This window comes from Centroberyx gerrardi, chromosome 16, assembly GCF_048128805.1.
Source record: "Centroberyx gerrardi isolate f3 chromosome 16, fCenGer3.hap1.cur.20231027, whole genome shotgun sequence".
Classification (NCBI taxonomy): Eukaryota; Metazoa; Chordata; class Actinopteri; order Beryciformes; family Berycidae; genus Centroberyx; species Centroberyx gerrardi.
The window spans coordinates 5567422-5585916 of record NC_136012.1 but is presented as its reverse complement, the minus strand read 5'-3'; the positions used below and the strand labels follow the sequence as shown (position 1 = coordinate 5585916).

Sequence of the window (18495 nt, the reverse complement as noted above, 5' to 3'; positions counted from 1 at the left end):
AATCACCCACAATCCCTGGCTTAGGAGGCAAGTGCCTTATCCATTAGGGCACTGGGGCTACACCCACGGCTGCTTGCGGTGTCACGATGTAGACCCAGCACGGTAACGGCTGTTCTCAGCTAAAACTGTTGCTAATACATGCTGCTGTGGTGTCCAACCCATGTCAATGTCGACATGGGTTGATTACTCATGTGATGAGAGTAGAACGAAGGCATGGACATTGGAGTCGTGGACATGATGGAGGCTTTCTGTTTGGAAAAGCTAAGATTTAGCAGAGGATGGTTTCGATCCATCGACCTCTGGGTTATGGGCCCAGCACGCTTCCGCTGCGCCACTCTGCTTTCAATCACCCCAGATGGGACTTGAACCCACAATCCCTGGCTTAGGAGGCCAGTGCCTTATCCATTAGGCCACTGGGGCTACACCCATGGCCTGCTGCGGTGTCACGATGTAGACCCAGCACGGTAACGGCCGTTCTCAGCTAAATCTGTGGCTAATACATGCTGCTGTGGTGTCCAACCCATGTCAATGTCGACATGGGTTGATTACTCATGCGATGACAGGAGAATGAAGGCAGGAATGTTGTAGTCGGGGACATGGTGGAGGCTTTCTGTTTGGAAAAGCTAAGATTTAGCAGAGGATGGTTTCGATCCATCGACCTCTGGGTTATGGGCCCAGCACGCTTCCGCTGCGCCACTCTGCTTTCAATCACCCCAGATCCCTGGCTTAGGAGGCAAGTGCCTTATACATTAGGGCACTGGGGCTACACCCACAGCTGCTTGCGGTGTCACGATGTAGACCCAGCACGGTAACGGCTGTTCTCACCTAAAACTGTTGCTAATACATGCTGCTGTGGTGTCCAACCCATGTCAATGTCGACATGGGTTGATTACTCATGTGATGAGAGTAGAACGAAGGCATGGACATTGGAGTCGTGGACATGATGGAGGCTTTCTGTTTGGAAAAGCTAAGATTCAGCAGAGGATGGTTTCGATCCATCGACCTCTGGGTTATGGGCCCAGCACGCTTCCGCTGCGCCACTCTGCTTTCAGTCAGCCAAAACGGGACTTGAACCCACAATCTCTGGCTCCTCATCCATTAGGCCACTGGGACGAGATCAAACAAGCATGGCAACTGGCGTTCTCAGTTAAAACTGTTGCTAATACATGTTTAAAAGTGGATGATGATGTGTCAGCTTCTTTATTGTACTTTGCAAGCAGCCTCTCTGTCCTGTGTTTTGACATTTTCCTGCCATAAAGTTGTAGGTATTGCTAGAAGGATTGAGCACAGCTAACCAGAAGCTTTATGGCAGTGGTGGGATTTGAACCCACGCCTCCAGAGAGACTGGAGCCTAAATCCAGCGCCTTAGACCACTCGGCCACACTACCAGCGTCTCGGTTACGATGCTTGGGAAGCACCTATGGTGTCCACTGCAGCAGAGAGGAGAGAAGGTATGTCAACGTACACATGGGCTGATTTTTCATGCGATGACAGGAGACTGAAGGCAGGAATGTTGTAGTCGTGGACATGATGGAGGCTTTCTGTTTGGAAAAGCTAAGATTTAGCAGAGGATGGTTTCGATCCATCGACCTCTGGGTTATGGGCCCAGCACGCTTCCGCTGCGCCACTCTGCTTTCAATCACCCCAGATCCCTGGCTTTCAATCACCCACAATCCCTGGCTTAGGAGGCCAGTTCCTTATCCATTAGGGGACTGGGGCTACACCTACGGCTGCTTGCGGTGTCACGATGTAGACCCAGCACGGTAATGGCTGTTCTCAGCTAAAATTGTTGCTAATACATGCTGCTGTGGTGTCCAACCCATGTCAATGTCCACATGGGTTGATTACTCATGTGATGAGAGTAGAACGAAGGCATGGACATTGGAGTCGTGGACATGATGGAGGCTTTCTGTTTGGAAAAGCTAAGATTTAGCAGAGGATGGTTTCAATACATCGACCTCTGGGTTATGGGCCTAGCACGCTTCCGCTGCGCCACTCTGCTTTCAATCACCCCAGATGGGACTTGAACCCACAAACTCTGGCTCCTCATCCATTAGGCGACTGGGACGAGAAAGAACAAGCATGGCAACTGGCGTTCTCAGTTAAAACTGTTGCTAATACATGTTTATAAGTGGATGATGATGTGTCAGCTCCTTTATTGGACTTTGCAAGCAGCCTCTCTGTCCTGTGTTTTGACATTTTCCTGACATAAAGTTATAGGTATTGCTAGAAGGATTGAGCACAGCTAACCAGAAGCTTTATGGCAGTGGTGGGATTTGAACCCACGCCTCCAGAGAGACTGGAGCCTAAATCCAGTGCCTTAGACCACTCGGCCACACTACCAGCGTCTCGGTTACGATGCTTGGGAAGCACCTATGGTGTCCACTGCAGCAGAGAGGAGAGAAGGTATGTCAATGTACACATAGGCTGATTTTTCATGCGATGACAGGAGAATGAAGGCAGGAATGTTGTAGTCTGGGACATGGTGGAGGCTTTCTGTTTGGAAAAGCTAAGATTTAGCAGAGGATGGTTTCGATCCATCGACCTCTGGGTTATGGGCCCAGCACGCTTCCGCTGCGCCACTCTGCTTTCAATCACCCCAGATCCCTGGCTTTCAATCACCCACAATCCCTGGCTTAGGAGGCAAGTGCCTTATCCATTAGGGCACTGGGGCTACACCCACGGCTGCTTGCGGTGTCACGATGTAGACCCAGCACGGTAACGGCTGTTCTCAGCTAAAACTGTTGCTAATACATGCTGCTGTGGTGTCCAACCCATGTCAATGTCGACATGGGTTGATTACTCATGTGATGAGAGTAGAACGAAGGCATGGACATTGGAGTCGTGGACATGATGGAGGCTTTCTGTTTGGAAAAGCTAAGATTTAGCAGAGGATGGTTTCGATCCATCGACCTCTGGGTTATGGGCCCAGCACGCTTCCGCTGCGCCACTCTGCTTTCAATCACCCCAGATGGGACTTGAACCCACAATCCCTGGCTTAGGAGGCCAGTGCCTTATCCATTAGGCCACTGGGGCTACACCCATGGCCTGCTGCGGTGTCACGATGTAGACCCAGCACAGTAACGGCCGTTCTCAGCTAAATCTGTGGCTAATACATGCTGCTGTGGTGTCCAACCCATGTCAATGTCGACATGGGTTGATTACTCATGCGATGACAGGAGAATGAAGGCAGGAATGTTGTAGTCGGGGACATGGTGGAGGCTTTCTGTTTGGAAAAGCTAAGATTTAGCAGAGGATGGTTTCGATCCATCGACCTCTGGGTTATGGGCCCAGCACGCTTCCGCTGCGCCACTCTGCTTTCAATCACCCCAGATCCCTGGCTTAGGAGGCAAGTGCCTTATACATTAGGGCACTGGGGCTACACCCACAGCTGCTTGCGGTGTCACGATGTAGACCCAGCACGGTAACGGCTGTTCTCACCTAAAACTGTTGCTAATACATGCTGCTGTGGTGTCCAACCCATGTCAATGTCGACATGGGTTGATTACTCATGTGATGAGAGTAGAACGAAGGCATGGACATTGGAGTCGTGGACATGATGGAGGCTTTCTGTTTGGAAAAGCTAAGATTTAGCAGAGGATGGTTTCGATCCATCGACCTCTGGGTTATGGGCCCAGCACGCTTCCGCTGCGCCACTCTGCTTTCAGTCAGCCAAAACGGGACTTGAACCCACAATCTCTGGCTCCTCATCCATTAGGCCACTGGGACGAGATCAAACAAGCATGGCAACTGGCGTTCTCAGTTAAAACTGTTGCTAATACATGTTTAAAAGTGGATGATGATGTGTCAGCTTCTTTATTGTACTTTGCAAGCAGCCTCTCTGTCCTGTGTTTTGACATTTTCCTGCCATAAAGTTGTAGGTATTGCTAGAAGGATTGAGCACAGCTAACCAGAAGCTTTATGGCAGTGGTGGGATTTGAACCCACGCCTCCAGAGAGACTGGAGCCTAAATCCAGCGCCTTAGACCACTCGGCCACACTACCAGCGTCTCGGTTACGATGCTTGGGAAGCACCTATGGTGTCCACTGCAGCAGAGAGGAGAGAAGGTATGTCAACGTACACATGGGCTGATTTTTCATGCGATGACAGGAGACTGAAGGCAGGAATGTTGTAGTCGTGGACATGATGGAGGCTTTCTGTTTGGAAAAGCTAAGATTTAGCAGAGGATGGTTTCGATCCATCGACCTCTGGGTTATGGGCCCAGCACGCTTCCGCTGCGCCACTCTGCTTTCAATCACCCCAGATCCCTGGCTTTCAATCACCCACAATCCCTGGCTTAGGAGGCCAGTTCCTTATCCATTAGGGGACTGGGGCTACACCTACGGCTGCTTGCGGTGTCACGATGTAGACCCAGCACGGTAATGGCTGTTCTCAGCTAAAATTGTTGCTAATACATGCTGCTGTGGTGTCCAACCCATGTCAATGTCCACATGGGTTGATTACTCATGTGATGAGAGTAGAACGAAGGCATGGACATTGGAGTCGTGGACATGATGGAGGCTTTCTGTTTGGAAAAGCTAAGATTTAGCAGAGGATGGTTTCAATACATCGACCTCTGGGTTATGGGCCTAGCACGCTTCCGCTGCGCCACTCTGCTTTCAATCACCCCAGATGGGACTTGAACCCACAAACTCTGGCTCCTCATCCATTAGGCGACTGGGACGAGAAAGAACAAGCATGGCAACTGGCGTTCTCAGTTAAAACTGTTGCTAATACATGTTTATAAGTGGATGATGATGTGTCAGCTCCTTTATTGGACTTTGCAAGCAGCCTCTCTGTCCTGTGTTTTGACATTTTCCTGACATAAAGTTATAGGTATTGCTAGAAGGATTGAGCACAGCTAACCAGAAGCTTTATGGCAGTGGTGGGATTTGAACCCACGCCTCCAGAGAGACTGGAGCCTAAATCCAGTGCCTTAGACCACTCGGCCACACTACCAGCGTCTCGGTTACGATGCTTGGGAAGCACCTATGGTGTCCACTGCAGCAGAGAGGAGAGAAGGTATGTCAATGTACACATAGGCTGATTTTTCATGCGATGACAGGAGAATGAAGGCAGGAATGTTGTAGTCTGGGACATGGTGGAGGCTTTCTGTTTGGAAAAGCTAAGATTTAGCAGAGGATGGTTTCGATCCATCGACCTCTGGGTTATGGGCCCAGCACGCTTCCGCTGCGCCACTCTGCTTTCAATCACCCCAGATCCCTGGCTTTCAATCACCCACAATCCCTGGCTTAGGAGGCAAGTGCCTTATCCATTAGGGCACTGGGGCTACACCCACGGCTGCTTGCGGTGTCACGATGTAGACCCAGCACGGTAACGGCTGTTCTCAGCTAAAACTGTTGCTAATACATGCTGCTGTGGTGTCCAACCCATGTCAATGTCGACATGGGTTGATTACTCATGTGATGAGAGTAGAACGAAGGCATGGACATTGGAGTCGTGGACATGATGGAGGCTTTCTGTTTGGAAAAGCTAAGATTTAGCAGAGGATGGTTTCGATCCATCGACCTCTGGGTTATGGGCCCAGCACGCTTCCGCTGCGCCACTCTGCTTTCAATCACCCCAGATGGGACTTGAACCCACAATCCCTGGCTTAGGAGGCCAGTGCCTTATCCATTAGGCCACTGGGGCTACACCCATGGCCTGCTGCGGTGTCACGATGTAGACCCAGCACGGTAACGGCCGTTCTCAGCTAAATCTGTGGCTAATACATGCTGCTGTGGTGTCCAACCCATGTCAATGTCGACATGGGTTGATTACTCATGCGATGACAGGAGAATGAAGGCAGGAATGTTGTAGTCGGGGACATGGTGGAGGCTTTCTGTTTGGAAAAGCTAAGATTTAGCAGAGGATGGTTTCGATCCATCGACCTCTGGGTTATGGGCCCAGCACGCTTCCGCTGCGCCACTCTGCTTTCAATCACCCCAGATCCCTGGCTTAGGAGGCAAGTGCCTTATACATTAGGGCACTGGGGCTACACCCACAGCTGCTTGCGGTGTCACGATGTAGACCCAGCACGGTAACGGCTGTTCTCACCTAAAACTGTTGCTAATACATGCTGCTGTGGTGTCCAACCCATGTCAATGTCGACATGGGTTGATTACTCATGTGATGAGAGTAGAACGAAGGCATGGACATTGGAGTCGTGGACATGATGGAGGCTTTCTGTTTGGAAAAGCTAAGATTCAGCAGAGGATGGTTTCGATCCATCGACCTCTGGGTTATGGGCCCAGCACGCTTCCGCTGCGCCACTCTGCTTTCAGTCAGCCAAAACGGGACTTGAACCCACAATCTCTGGCTCCTCATCCATTAGGCCACTGGGACGAGATCAAACAAGCATGGCAACTGGCGTTCTCAGTTAAAACTGTTGCTAATACATGTTTAAAAGTGGATGATGATGTGTCAGCTTCTTTATTGTACTTTGCAAGCAGCCTCTCTGTCCTGTGTTTTGACATTTTCCTGCCATAAAGTTGTAGGTATTGCTAGAAGGATTGAGCACAGCTAACCAGAAGCTTTATGGCAGTGGTGGGATTTGAACCCACGCCTCCAGAGAGACTGGAGCCTAAATCCAGCGCCTTAGACCACTCGGCCACACTACCAGCGTCTCGGTTATGATGCTTGGGAAGCACCTATGGTGTCCACTGCAGCAGAGAGGAGAGAAGGTATGTCAAGGTACACATGGGCTGATTTTTCATGCGATGACAGGAGACTGAAGGCAGGAATGTTGTAGTCGTGGACATGATGGAGGCTTTCTGTTTGGAAAAGCTAAGATTTAGCAGAGGATGGTTTCGATCCATCGACCTCTGGGTTATGGGCCCAGCACGCTTCCGCTGCGCCACTCTGCTTTCAATCACCCCAGATCCCTGGCTTTCAATCACCCACAATCCCTGGCTTAGGAGGCAAGTGCCTTATCCATTAGGGGACTGGGGCTACACCCACGGCTGCCTGCGGTGTCACGATGTAGACCCAGCACGGTAATGGCTGTTCTCAGCTAAAATTGTTGCTAATACATGCTGCTGTGGTGTCCAACCCATGTCAATGTCCACATGGGTTGATTACTCATGTGATGAGAGTAGAACGAAGGCATGGACATTGGAGTCGTGGACATGATGGAGGCTTTCTGTTTGGAAAAGCTAAGATTTAGCAGAGGATGGTTTCAATACATCGACCTCTGGGTTATGGGCCTAGCACGCTTCCGCTGCGCCACTCTGCTTTCAATCACCCCAGATGGGACTTGAACCCACAAACTCTGGCTCCTCATCCATTAGGCGACTGGGACGAGAAAGAACAAGCATGGCAACTGGCGTTCTCAGTTAAAACCGTTGCTAATACATGTTTATAAGTGGATGATGATGTGTCAGCTCCTTTATTGGACTTTGCAAGCAGCCTCTCTGTCCTGTGTTTTGACATTTTCCTGACATAAAGTTATAGGTATTGCTAGAAGGATTGAGCACAGCTAACCAGAAGCTTTATGGCAGTGGTGGGATTTGAACCCACGCCTCCAGAGAGACTGGAGCCTAAATCCAGTGCCTTAGACCACTCGGCCACACTACCAGCGTCTCGGTTACGATGCTTGGGAAGCACCTATGGTGTCCATTGCAGCAGAGAGGAGAGAAGGTATGTCAATGTACACATAGGCTGATTTTTCATGTGATGACAGGAGAATGAAGGCAGGAATGAAGGCAGGAATGTTGTAGTCTGGGACATGGTGGAGGCTTTCTGTTTGGAAAAGCTAAGATTTAGCAGAGGATGGTTTCGATCCATCGACCTCTGGGTTATGGGCCCAGCACGCTTCCGCTGCGCCACTCTGCTTTCAATCACCCCAGATCCCTGGCTTTCAATCACCCACAATCCCTGGCTTAGGAGGCAAGTGCCTTATCCATTAGGACACTGGGGCTACACCCACGGCTGCTTGCGGTGTCACGATGTAGACCCAGCACGGTAACGGCTGTTCTCAGCTAAAACTGTTGCTAATACATGCTGCTGTGGTGTCCAACCCATGTCAATGTCGACATGGGTTGATTACTCATGTGATGAGAGTAGAACGAAGGCATGGACATTGGAGTCGTGGACATGATGGAGGCTTTCTGTTTGGAAAAGCTAAGATTTAGCAGAGGATGGTTTCGAACCATCGACCTCTGGGTTATGGGCCCAGCACGCTTCCGCTGCGCCACTCTGCTTTCAGGCAGCCAAAACGGGACTTGAACCCACAATCTCTGGCTCCTCATCCATTAGGCCACTGGGACGAGATAAAACAAGCATGGCAACTGGCGTTCTCAGTTAAAACTGTTGCTAATACATGTTTAAAAGTGGATGATGATGTGTCAGCTTCTTTATTGTACTTTGCAAGCAGCCTCTCTGTCCTGTGTTTTGACATTTTCCTGCCATAAAGTTGTAGGTATTGCTAGAAGGATTGAGCACAGCTAACCAGAAGCTTTATGGCAGTGGTGGGATTTGAACCCACGCCTCCAGAGAGACTGGAGCCTAAATCCAGCGCCTTAGACCACTCGGCCACACTACCAGCGTCTCGGTTAGGATGCTTGGGAAGCACCTATGGTGTCCACTGCAGCAGAGAGGAGAGAAGGTATGTCAATGTACACATAGACTGATTTTTCATGCGATGACAGGAGAACGAAGGCAGGAATGAAGGCATGAATGTTGTCGTCGGGGACATGGTGGAGGCTTTCTGTTTGGAAAAGCTAAGATTTAGCAGAGGATGGTTTCGATCCATCGACCTCTGGGTTATGGGCCCAGCACGCTTCCGCTGCGCCACTCTGCTTTCAATCACCCCAGATCCCTGGCTTTCAATCACCCACAATCCCTGGCTTAGGAGGCAAGTGCCTTATCCATTAGGGGACTGGGGCTACACCCACGGCTGCTTGCGGTGTCACGATATAGACCCAGCACGGTAATGGCTGTTCTCAGCTAAAATTGTTGCTAATACATGCTGCTGTGGTGTCCAACCCATGTCAATGTCCACATGGGTTGATTACTCATGTGATGAGAGTAGAACGAAGGCATGGACATTGGAGTCGTGGACATGATGGAGGCTTTCTGTTTGGAAAAGCTAAGATTTAGCAGAGGATGGTTTCAATACATCGACCTCTGGGTTATGGGCCTAGCACGCTTCCGCTGCGCCACTCTGCTTTCAATCACCCCAGATGGGACTTGAACCCACAAACTCTGGCTCCTCATCCATTAGGCGACTGGGACGAGAAAGAACAAGCATGGCAACTGGCGTTCTCAGTTAAAACTGTTGCTAATACATGTTTATAAGTGGATGATGATGTGTCAGCTCCTTTATTGGACTTTGCAAGCAGCCTCTCTGTCCTGTGTTTTGACATTTTCCTGACATAAAGTTATAGGTATTGCTAGAAGGATTGAGCACAGCTAACCAGAAGCTTTATGGCAGTGGTGGGATTTGAACCCACGCCTCCAGAGAGACTGGAGCCTAAATCCAGTGCCTTAGACCACTCGGCCACACTACCAGCGTCTCGGTTATGATGCTTGGGAAGCACCTATGGTGTCCACTGCAGCAGAGAGGAGAGAAGGTATGTCAATGTACACATAGGCTGATTTTTCATGCGATGACAGGAGAATGAAGGCAGGAATGTTGTAGTCTGGGACATGGTGGAGGCTTTCTGTTTGGAAAAGCTAAGATTTAGCAGAGGATGGTTTCGATCCATCGACCTCTGGGTTATGGGCCCAGCACGCTTCCGCTGCGCCACTCTGCTTTCAATCACCCCAGATCCCTGGCTTAGGAGGCAAGTGCCTTATCCATTAGGGCACTGGGGCTACACCCACGGCTGCTTGCGGTGTCACGATGTAGACCCAGCACGGTAACGGCTGTTCTCAGCTAAAACTGTTGCTAATACATGCTGCTGTGGTGTCCAACCCATGTCAATGTCGACATGGGTTGATTACTCATGTGATGAGAGTAGAACGAAGGCATGGACATTGGAGTCGTGGACATGATGGAGGCTTTCTGTTTGGAAAAGCTAAGATTTAGCAGAGGATGGTTTCGATCCATCGACCTCTGGGTTATGGGCCCAGCACGCTTCCGCTGCGCCACTCTGCTTTCAATCACCCCAGATCCCTGGCTTTCAATCACCCACAATCCCTGGCTTAGGAGGCAAGTGCCTTATCCATTAGGGCACTGGGGCTACACCCACGGCTGCTTGCGGTGTCACGATGTAGACCCAGCACGGTAACGGCTGTTCTCAGCTAAAACTGTTGCTAATACATGCTGCTGTGGTGTCCAACCCATGTCAATGTCGACATGGGTTGATTACTCATGTGATGAGAGTAGAACGAAGGCATGGACATTGGAGTCGTGGACATGATGGAGGCTTTCTGTTTGGAAAAGCTAAGATTTAGCAGAGGATGGTTTCGATCCATCGACCTCTGGGTTATGGGCCCAGCACGCTTCCGCTGCGCCACTCTGCTTTCAATCACCCCAGATCCCTGGCTTTCAATCACCCACAATCCCTGGCTTAGGAGGCAAGTGCCTTATCCATTAGGGCACTGGGGCTACACCCACGGCTGCTTGCGGTGTCACGATGTAGACCCAGCACGGTAACGGCTGTTCTCAGCTAAAACTGTTGCTAATACATGCTGCTGTGGTGTCCAACCCATGTCAATGTCGACATGGGTTGATTACTCATGTGATGAGAGTAGAACGAAGGCATGGACATTGGAGTCGTGGACATGATGGAGGCTTTCTGTTTGGAAAAGCTAAGATTTAGCAGAGGATGGTTTCGATCCATCGACCTCTGGGTTATGGGCCCAGCACGCTTCCGCTGCGCCACTCTGCTTTCAATCACCCCAGATGGGACTTGAACCCACAATCCCTGGCTTAGGAGGCCAGTGCCTTATCCATTAGGCCACTGGGGCTACACCCATGGCCTGCTGCGGTGTCACGATGTAGACCCAGCACGGTAACGGCCGTTCTCAGCTAAATCTGTGGCTAATACATGCTGCTGTGGTGTCCAACCCATGTCAATGTCGACATGGGTTGATTACTCATGCGATGACAGGAGAATGAAGGCAGGAATGTTGTAGTCGGGGACATGGTGGAGGCTTTCTGTTTGGAAAAGCTAAGATTTAGCAGAGGATGGTTTCGATCCATCGACCTCTGGGTTATGGGCCCAGCACGCTTCCGCTGCGCCACTCTGCTTTCAATCACCCCAGATCCCTGGCTTAGGAGGCAAGTGCCTTATACATTAGGGCACTGGGGCTACACCCACAGCTGCTTGCGGTGTCACGATGTAGACCCAGCACGGTAACGGCTGTTCTCACCTAAAACTGTTGCTAATACATGCTGCTGTGGTGTCCAACCCATGTCAATGTCGACATGGGTTGATTACTCATGTGATGAGAGTAGAACGAAGGCATGGACATTGGAGTCGTGGACATGATGGAGGCTTTCTGTTTGGAAAAGCTAAGATTCAGCAGAGGATGGTTTCGATCCATCGACCTCTGGGTTATGGGCCCAGCACGCTTCCGCTGCGCCACTCTGCTTTCAGTCAGCCAAAACGGGACTTGAACCCACAATCTCTGGCTCCTCATCCATTAGGCCACTGGGACGAGATCAAACAAGCATGGCAACTGGCGTTCTCAGTTAAAACTGTTGCTAATACATGTTTAAAAGTGGATGATGATGTGTCAGCTTCTTTATTGTACTTTGCAAGCAGCCTCTCTGTCCTGTGTTTTGACATTTTCCTGCCATAAAGTTGTAGGTATTGCTAGAAGGATTGAGCACAGCTAACCAGAAGCTTTATGGCAGTGGTGGGATTTGAACCCACGCCTCCAGAGAGACTGGAGCCTAAATCCAGCGCCTTAGACCACTCGGCCACACTACCAGCGTCTTGGTTATGATGCTTGGGAAGCACCTATGGTGTCCACTGCAGCAGAGAGGAGAGAAGGTATGTCAAGGTACACATGGGCTGATTTTTCATGCGATGACAGGAGACTGAAGGCAGGAATGTTGTAGTCGTGGACATGATGGAGGCTTTCTGTTTGGAAAAGCTAAGATTTAGCAGAGGATGGTTTCGATCCATCGACCTCTGGGTTATGGGCCCAGCACGCTTCCGCTGCGCCACTCTGCTTTCAATCACCCCAGATCCCTGGCTTTCAATCACCCACAATCCCTGGCTTAGGAGGCAAGTGCCTTATCCATTAGGGGACTGGGGCTACACCCACGGCTGCCTGCGGTGTCACGATGTAGACCCAGCACGGTAATGGCTGTTCTCAGCTAAAATTGTTGCTAATACATGCTGCTGTGGTGTCCAACCCATGTCAATGTCCACATGGGTTGATTACTCATGTGATGAGAGTAGAACGAAGGCATGGACATTGGAGTCGTGGACATGATGGAGGCTTTCTGTTTGGAAAAGCTAAGATTTAGCAGAGGATGGTTTCAATACATCGACCTCTGGGTTATGGGCCTAGCACGCTTCCGCTGCGCCACTCTGCTTTCAATCACCCCAGATGGGACTTGAACCCACAAACTCTGGCTCCTCATCCATTAGGCGACTGGGACGAGAAAGAACAAGCATGGCAACTGGCGTTCTCAGTTAAAACCGTTGCTAATACATGTTTATAAGTGGATGATGATGTGTCAGCTCCTTTATTGGACTTTGCAAGCAGCCTCTCTGTCCTGTGTTTTGACATTTTCCTGACATAAAGTTATAGGTATTGCTAGAAGGATTGAGCACAGCTAACCAGAAGCTTTATGGCAGTGGTGGGATTTGAACCCACGCCTCCAGAGAGACTGGAGCCTAAATCCAGTGCCTTAGACCACTCGGCCACACTACCAGCGTCTCGGTTACGATGCTTGGGAAGCACCTATGGTGTCCATTGCAGCAGAGAGGAGAGAAGGTATGTCAATGTACACATAGGCTGATTTTTCATGTGATGACAGGAGAATGAAGGCAGGAATGAAGGCAGGAATGTTGTAGTCTGGGACATGGTGGAGGCTTTCTGTTTGGAAAAGCTAAGATTTAGCAGAGGATGGTTTCGATCCATCGACCTCTGGGTTATGGGCCCAGCACGCTTCCGCTGCGCCACTCTGCTTTCAATCACCCCAGATCCCTGGCTTTCAATCACCCACAATCCCTGGCTTAGGAGGCAAGTGCCTTATCCATTAGGACACTGGGGCTACACCCACGGCTGCTTGCGGTGTCACGATGTAGACCCAGCACGGTAACGGCTGTTCTCAGCTAAAACTGTTGCTAATACATGCTGCTGTGGTGTCCAACCCATGTCAATGTCGACATGGGTTGATTACTCATGTGATGAGAGTAGAACGAAGGCATGGACATTGGAGTCGTGGACATGATGGAGGCTTTCTGTTTGGAAAAGCTAAGATTTAGCAGAGGATGGTTTCGAACCATCGACCTCTGGGTTATGGGCCCAGCACGCTTCCGCTGCGCCACTCTGCTTTCAGGCAGCCAAAACGGGACTTGAACCCACAATCTCTGGCTCCTCATCCATTAGGCCACTGGGACGAGATAAAACAAGCATGGCAACTGGCGTTCTCAGTTAAAACTGTTGCTAATACATGTTTAAAAGTGGATGATGATGTGTCAGCTTCTTTATTGTACTTTGCAAGCAGCCTCTCTGTCCTGTGTTTTGACATTTTCCTGCCATAAAGTTGTAGGTATTGCTAGAAGGATTGAGCACAGCTAACCAGAAGCTTTATGGCAGTGGTGGGATTTGAACCCACGCCTCCAGAGAGACTGGAGCCTAAATCCAGCGCCTTAGACCACTCGGCCACACTACCAGCGTCTCGGTTAGGATGCTTGGGAAGCACCTATGGTGTCCACTGCAGCAGAGAGGAGAGAAGGTATGTCAATGTACACATAGACTGATTTTTCATGCGATGACAGGAGAACGAAGGCAGGAATGAAGGCATGAATGTTGTCGTCGGGGACATGGTGGAGGCTTTCTGTTTGGAAAAGCTAAGATTTAGCAGAGGATGGTTTCGATCCATCGACCTCTGGGTTATGGGCCCAGCACGCTTCCGCTGCGCCACTCTGCTTTCAATCACCCCAGATCCCTGGCTTTCAATCACCCACAATCCCTGGCTTAGGAGGCAAGTGCCTTATCCATTAGGGGACTGGGGCTACACCCACGGCTGCTTGCGGTGTCACGATATAGACCCAGCACGGTAATGGCTGTTCTCAGCTAAAATTGTTGCTAATACATGCTGCTGTGGTGTCCAACCCATGTCAATGTCCACATGGGTTGATTACTCATGTGATGAGAGTAGAACGAAGGCATGGACATTGGAGTCGTGGACATGATGGAGGCTTTCTGTTTGGAAAAGCTAAGATTTAGCAGAGGATGGTTTCAATACATCGACCTCTGGGTTATGGGCCTAGCACGCTTCCGCTGCGCCACTCTGCTTTCAATCACCCCAGATGGGACTTGAACCCACAAACTCTGGCTCCTCATCCATTAGGCGACTGGGACGAGAAAGAACAAGCATGGCAACTGGCGTTCTCAGTTAAAACTGTTGCTAATACATGTTTATAAGTGGATGATGATGTGTCAGCTCCTTTATTGGACTTTGCAAGCAGCCTCTCTGTCCTGTGTTTTGACATTTTCCTGACATAAAGTTATAGGTATTGCTAGAAGGATTGAGCACAGCTAACCAGAAGCTTTATGGCAGTGGTGGGATTTGAACCCACGCCTCCAGAGAGACTGGAGCCTAAATCCAGTGCCTTAGACCACTCGGCCACACTACCAGCGTCTCGGTTATGATGCTTGGGAAGCACCTATGGTGTCCACTGCAGCAGAGAGGAGAGAAGGTATGTCAATGTACACATAGGCTGATTTTTCATGCGATGACAGGAGAATGAAGGCAGGAATGTTGTAGTCTGGGACATGGTGGAGGCTTTCTGTTTGGAAAAGCTAAGATTTAGCAGAGGATGGTTTCGATCCATCGACCTCTGGGTTATGGGCCCAGCACGCTTCCGCTGCGCCACTCTGCTTTCAATCACCCCAGATCCCTGGCTTAGGAGGCAAGTGCCTTATCCATTAGGGCACTGGGGCTACACCCACGGCTGCTTGCGGTGTCACGATGTAGACCCAGCACGGTAACGGCTGTTCTCAGCTAAAACTGTTGCTAATACATGCTGCTGTGGTGTCCAACCCATGTCAATGTCGACATGGGTTGATTACTCATGTGATGAGAGTAGAACGAAGGCATGGACATTGGAGTCGTGGACATGATGGAGGCTTTCTGTTTGGAAAAGCTAAGATTTAGCAGAGGATGGTTTCGATCCATCGACCTCTGGGTTATGGGCCCAGCACGCTTCCGCTGCGCCACTCTGCTTTCAATCACCCCAGATCCCTGGCTTTCAATCACCCACAATCCCTGGCTTAGGAGGCAAGTGCCTTATCCATTAGGGCACTGGGGCTACACCCACGGCTGCTTGCGGTGTCACGATGTAGACCCAGCACGGTAACGGCTGTTCTCAGCTAAAACTGTTGCTAATACATGCTGCTGTGGTGTCCAACCCATGTCAATGTCGACATGGGTTGATTACTCATGTGATGAGAGTAGAACGAAGGCATGGACATTGGAGTCGTGGACATGATGGAGGCTTTCTGTTTGGAAAAGCTAAGATTTAGCAGAGGATGGTTTCGATCAATCGACCTCTGGGTTATGGGCCCAGCACGCTTCCGCTGCGCCACTCTGCTTTCAATCACCCCAGATGGGACTTGAACCCACAATCCCTGGCTTAGGAGGCCAGTGCCTTATCCATTAGGCCACTGGGGCTACACCCATGGCCTGCTGCGGTGTCACGATGTAGACCCAGCACGGTAACGGCCGTTCTCAGCTAAATCTGTGGCTAATACATGCTGCTGTGGTGTCCAACCCATGTCAATGTCGACATGGGTTGATTACTCATGCGATGACAGGAGAATGAAGGCAGGAATGTTGTAGTCGGGGACATGGTGGAGGCTTTCTGTTTGGAAAAGCTAAGATTTAGCAGAGGATGGTTTCGATCCATCGACCTCTGGGTTATGGGCCCAGCACGCTTCCGCTGCACCACTCTGCTTTCAATCACCCCAGATCCCTGGCTTAGGAGGCAAGTGCCTTATACATTAGGGCACTGGGGCTACACCCACAGCTGCTTGCGGTGTCACGATGTAGACCCAGCACGGTAACGGCTGTTCTCACCTAAAACTGTTGCTAATACATGCTGCTGTGGTGTCCAACCCATGTCAATGTCGACATGGGTTGATTACTCATGTGATGAGAGTAGAACGAAGGCATGGACATTGGAGTCGTGGACATGATGGAGGCTTTCTGTTTGGAAAAGCTAAGATTCAGCAGAGGATGGTTTCGATCCATCGACCTCTGGGTTATGGGCCCAGCACGCTTCCGCTGCGCCACTCTGCTTTCAGTCAGCCAAAACGGGACTTGAACCCACAATCTCTGGCTCCTCATCCATTAGGCCACTGGGACGAGATCAAACAAGCATGGCAACTGGCGTTCTCAGTTAAAACTGTTGCTAATACATGTTTAAAAGTGGATGATGATGTGTCAGCTTCTTTATTGTACTTTGCAAGCAGCCTCTCTGTCCTGTGTTTTGACATTTTCCTGCCATAAAGTTGTAGGTATTGCTAGAAGGATTGAGCACAGCTAACCAGAAGCTTTATGGCAGTGGTGGGATTTGAACCCACGCCTCCAGAGAGACTGGAGCCTAAATCCAGCGCCTTAGACCACTCGGCCACACTACCAGCGTCTCGGTTACGATGCTTGGGAAGCACCTATGGTGTCCACTGCAGCAGAGAGGAGAGAAGGTATGTCAACGTACACATGGGCTGATTTTTCATGCGATGACAGGAGACTGAAGGCAGGAATGTTGTAGTCGTGGACATGATGGAGGCTTTCTGTTTGGAAAAGCTAAGATTTAGCAGAGGATGGTTTCGATCCATCGACCTCTGGGTTATGGGCCCAGCACGCTTCCGCTGCGCCACTCTGCTTTCAATCACCCCAGATCCCTGGCTTTCAATCACCCACAATCCCTGGCTTAGGAGGCCAGTTCCTTATCCATTAGGGGACTGGGGCTACACCTACGGCTGCTTGCGGTGTCACGATGTAGACCCAGCACGGTAATGGCTGTTCTCAGCTAAAATTGTTGCTAATACATGCTGCTGTGGTGTCCAACCCATGTCAATGTCCACATGGGTTGATTACTCATGTGATGAGAGTAGAACGAAGGCATGGACATTGGAGTCGTGGACATGATGGAGGCTTTCTGTTTGGAAAAGCTAAGATTTAGCAGAGGATGGTTTCAATACATCGACCTCTGGGTTATGGGCCTAGCACGCTTGCGCTGCGCCACTCTGCTTTCAATCACCCCAGATGGGACTTGAACCCACAAACTCTGGCTCCTCATCCATTAGGCGACTGGGACGAGAAAGAACAAGCATGGCAACTGGCGTTCTCAGTTAAAACTGTTGCTAATACATGTTTATAAGTGGATGATGATGTGTCAGCTCCTTTATTGGACTTTGCAAGCAGCCTCTCTGTCCTGTGTTTTGACATTTTCCTGACATAAAGTTATAGGTATTGCTAGAAGGATTGAGCACAGCTAACCAGAAGCTTTATGGCAGTGGTGGGATTTGAACCCACGCCTCCAGAGAGACTGGAGCCTAAATCCAGTGCCTTAGACCACTCGGCCACACTACCAGCGTCTCGGTTACGATGCTTGGGAAGCACCTATGGTGTCCACTGCAGCAGAGAGGAGAGAAGGTATGTCAATGTACACATAGGCTGATTTTTCATGCGATGACAGGAGAATGAAGGCAGGAATGTTGTAGTCTGGGACATGGTGGAGGCTTTCTGTTTGGAAAAGCTAAGATTTAGCAGAGGATGGTTTCGATCCATCGACCTCTGGGTTATGGGCCCAGCACGCTTCCGCTGCGCCACTCTGCTTTCAATCACCCCAGATCCCTGGCTTTCAATCACCCACAATCCCTGGCTTAGGAGGCAAGTGCCTTATCCATTAGGGCACTGGGGCTACACCCACGGCTGCTTGCGGTGTCACGATGTAGACCCAGCACGGTAACGGCTGTTCTCAGCTAAAACTGTTGCTAATACATGCTGCTGTGGTGTCCAACCCATGTCAATGTCGACATGGGTTGATTACTCATGTGATGAGAGTAGAACGAAGGCATGGACATTGGAGTCGTGGACATGATGGAGGCTTTCTGTTTGGAAAAGCTAAGATTTAGCAGAGGATGGTTTCGATCCATCGACCTCTGGGTTATGGGCCCAGCACGCTTCCGCTGCGCCACTCTGCTTTCAATCACCCCAGATGGGACTTGAACCCACAATCCCTGGCTTAGGAGGCCAGTGCCTTATCCATTAGGCCACTGGGGCTACACCCATGGCCTGCTGCGGTGTCACGATGTAGACCCAGCACGGTAACGGTCGTTCTCAGCTAAATCTGT

The 18495-nt window shown here is 50.3% G+C and overlaps 22 non-coding genes across 22 annotated transcripts; all 22 read right to left on the bottom strand.

The window, feature by feature from the left end:
- Positions 1 to 347: 347 nt before the first annotated feature.
- Positions 348 to 420, bottom strand: trnar-ccu (transfer RNA arginine (anticodon CCU)). Its single transcript has one exon. It is a non-coding gene; the product is annotated as a tRNA-Arg (tRNA).
- An 886-nt stretch (positions 421 to 1306) lies between these two features.
- Positions 1307 to 1388, bottom strand: trnal-uag (transfer RNA leucine (anticodon UAG)). Its single transcript has one exon. It is a non-coding gene; the product is annotated as a tRNA-Leu (tRNA).
- Positions 1389 to 2261: 873 nt separating this feature from the next.
- Positions 2262 to 2343, bottom strand: trnal-uag (transfer RNA leucine (anticodon UAG)). Its single transcript has one exon. It is a non-coding gene; the product is annotated as a tRNA-Leu (tRNA).
- A 620-nt stretch (positions 2344 to 2963) lies between these two features.
- Positions 2964 to 3036, bottom strand: trnar-ccu (transfer RNA arginine (anticodon CCU)). Its single transcript has one exon. It is a non-coding gene; the product is annotated as a tRNA-Arg (tRNA).
- Positions 3037 to 3922: 886 nt separating this feature from the next.
- trnal-uag (transfer RNA leucine (anticodon UAG)) lies at positions 3923 to 4004 on the bottom strand. Its single transcript has one exon. It is a non-coding gene; the product is annotated as a tRNA-Leu (tRNA).
- An 873-nt stretch (positions 4005 to 4877) lies between these two features.
- trnal-uag (transfer RNA leucine (anticodon UAG)) lies at positions 4878 to 4959 on the bottom strand. The gene has a single exon. It is a non-coding gene; the product is annotated as a tRNA-Leu (tRNA).
- Positions 4960 to 5579: 620 nt separating this feature from the next.
- Positions 5580 to 5652, bottom strand: trnar-ccu (transfer RNA arginine (anticodon CCU)). The gene has a single exon. It is a non-coding gene; the product is annotated as a tRNA-Arg (tRNA).
- Positions 5653 to 6538: 886 nt separating this feature from the next.
- Positions 6539 to 6620, bottom strand: trnal-uag (transfer RNA leucine (anticodon UAG)). The gene has a single exon. It is a non-coding gene; the product is annotated as a tRNA-Leu (tRNA).
- Positions 6621 to 7493: 873 nt separating this feature from the next.
- trnal-uag (transfer RNA leucine (anticodon UAG)) lies at positions 7494 to 7575 on the bottom strand. The gene has a single exon. It is a non-coding gene; the product is annotated as a tRNA-Leu (tRNA).
- Positions 7576 to 8129: 554 nt separating this feature from the next.
- Positions 8130 to 8201, bottom strand: trnam-cau (transfer RNA methionine (anticodon CAU)). Its single transcript has one exon. It is a non-coding gene; the product is annotated as a tRNA-Met (tRNA).
- Positions 8202 to 8460: 259 nt separating this feature from the next.
- trnal-uag (transfer RNA leucine (anticodon UAG)) lies at positions 8461 to 8542 on the bottom strand. Its single transcript has one exon. It is a non-coding gene; the product is annotated as a tRNA-Leu (tRNA).
- An 885-nt stretch (positions 8543 to 9427) lies between these two features.
- trnal-uag (transfer RNA leucine (anticodon UAG)) lies at positions 9428 to 9509 on the bottom strand. Its single transcript has one exon. It is a non-coding gene; the product is annotated as a tRNA-Leu (tRNA).
- Positions 9510 to 10841: 1332 nt separating this feature from the next.
- trnar-ccu (transfer RNA arginine (anticodon CCU)) lies at positions 10842 to 10914 on the bottom strand. The gene has a single exon. It is a non-coding gene; the product is annotated as a tRNA-Arg (tRNA).
- An 886-nt stretch (positions 10915 to 11800) lies between these two features.
- trnal-uag (transfer RNA leucine (anticodon UAG)) lies at positions 11801 to 11882 on the bottom strand. Its single transcript has one exon. It is a non-coding gene; the product is annotated as a tRNA-Leu (tRNA).
- Positions 11883 to 12755: 873 nt separating this feature from the next.
- trnal-uag (transfer RNA leucine (anticodon UAG)) lies at positions 12756 to 12837 on the bottom strand. Its single transcript has one exon. It is a non-coding gene; the product is annotated as a tRNA-Leu (tRNA).
- A 554-nt stretch (positions 12838 to 13391) lies between these two features.
- Positions 13392 to 13463, bottom strand: trnam-cau (transfer RNA methionine (anticodon CAU)). The gene has a single exon. It is a non-coding gene; the product is annotated as a tRNA-Met (tRNA).
- A 259-nt stretch (positions 13464 to 13722) lies between these two features.
- On the bottom strand, positions 13723 to 13804 carry trnal-uag (transfer RNA leucine (anticodon UAG)). The gene has a single exon. It is a non-coding gene; the product is annotated as a tRNA-Leu (tRNA).
- Positions 13805 to 14689: 885 nt separating this feature from the next.
- trnal-uag (transfer RNA leucine (anticodon UAG)) lies at positions 14690 to 14771 on the bottom strand. Its single transcript has one exon. It is a non-coding gene; the product is annotated as a tRNA-Leu (tRNA).
- Positions 14772 to 15735: 964 nt separating this feature from the next.
- trnar-ccu (transfer RNA arginine (anticodon CCU)) lies at positions 15736 to 15808 on the bottom strand. Its single transcript has one exon. It is a non-coding gene; the product is annotated as a tRNA-Arg (tRNA).
- An 886-nt stretch (positions 15809 to 16694) lies between these two features.
- trnal-uag (transfer RNA leucine (anticodon UAG)) lies at positions 16695 to 16776 on the bottom strand. The gene has a single exon. It is a non-coding gene; the product is annotated as a tRNA-Leu (tRNA).
- Positions 16777 to 17649: 873 nt separating this feature from the next.
- trnal-uag (transfer RNA leucine (anticodon UAG)) lies at positions 17650 to 17731 on the bottom strand. The gene has a single exon. It is a non-coding gene; the product is annotated as a tRNA-Leu (tRNA).
- A 620-nt stretch (positions 17732 to 18351) lies between these two features.
- On the bottom strand, positions 18352 to 18424 carry trnar-ccu (transfer RNA arginine (anticodon CCU)). The gene has a single exon. It is a non-coding gene; the product is annotated as a tRNA-Arg (tRNA).
- Between the last annotated feature and the right edge of the window lie 71 nt (positions 18425 to 18495).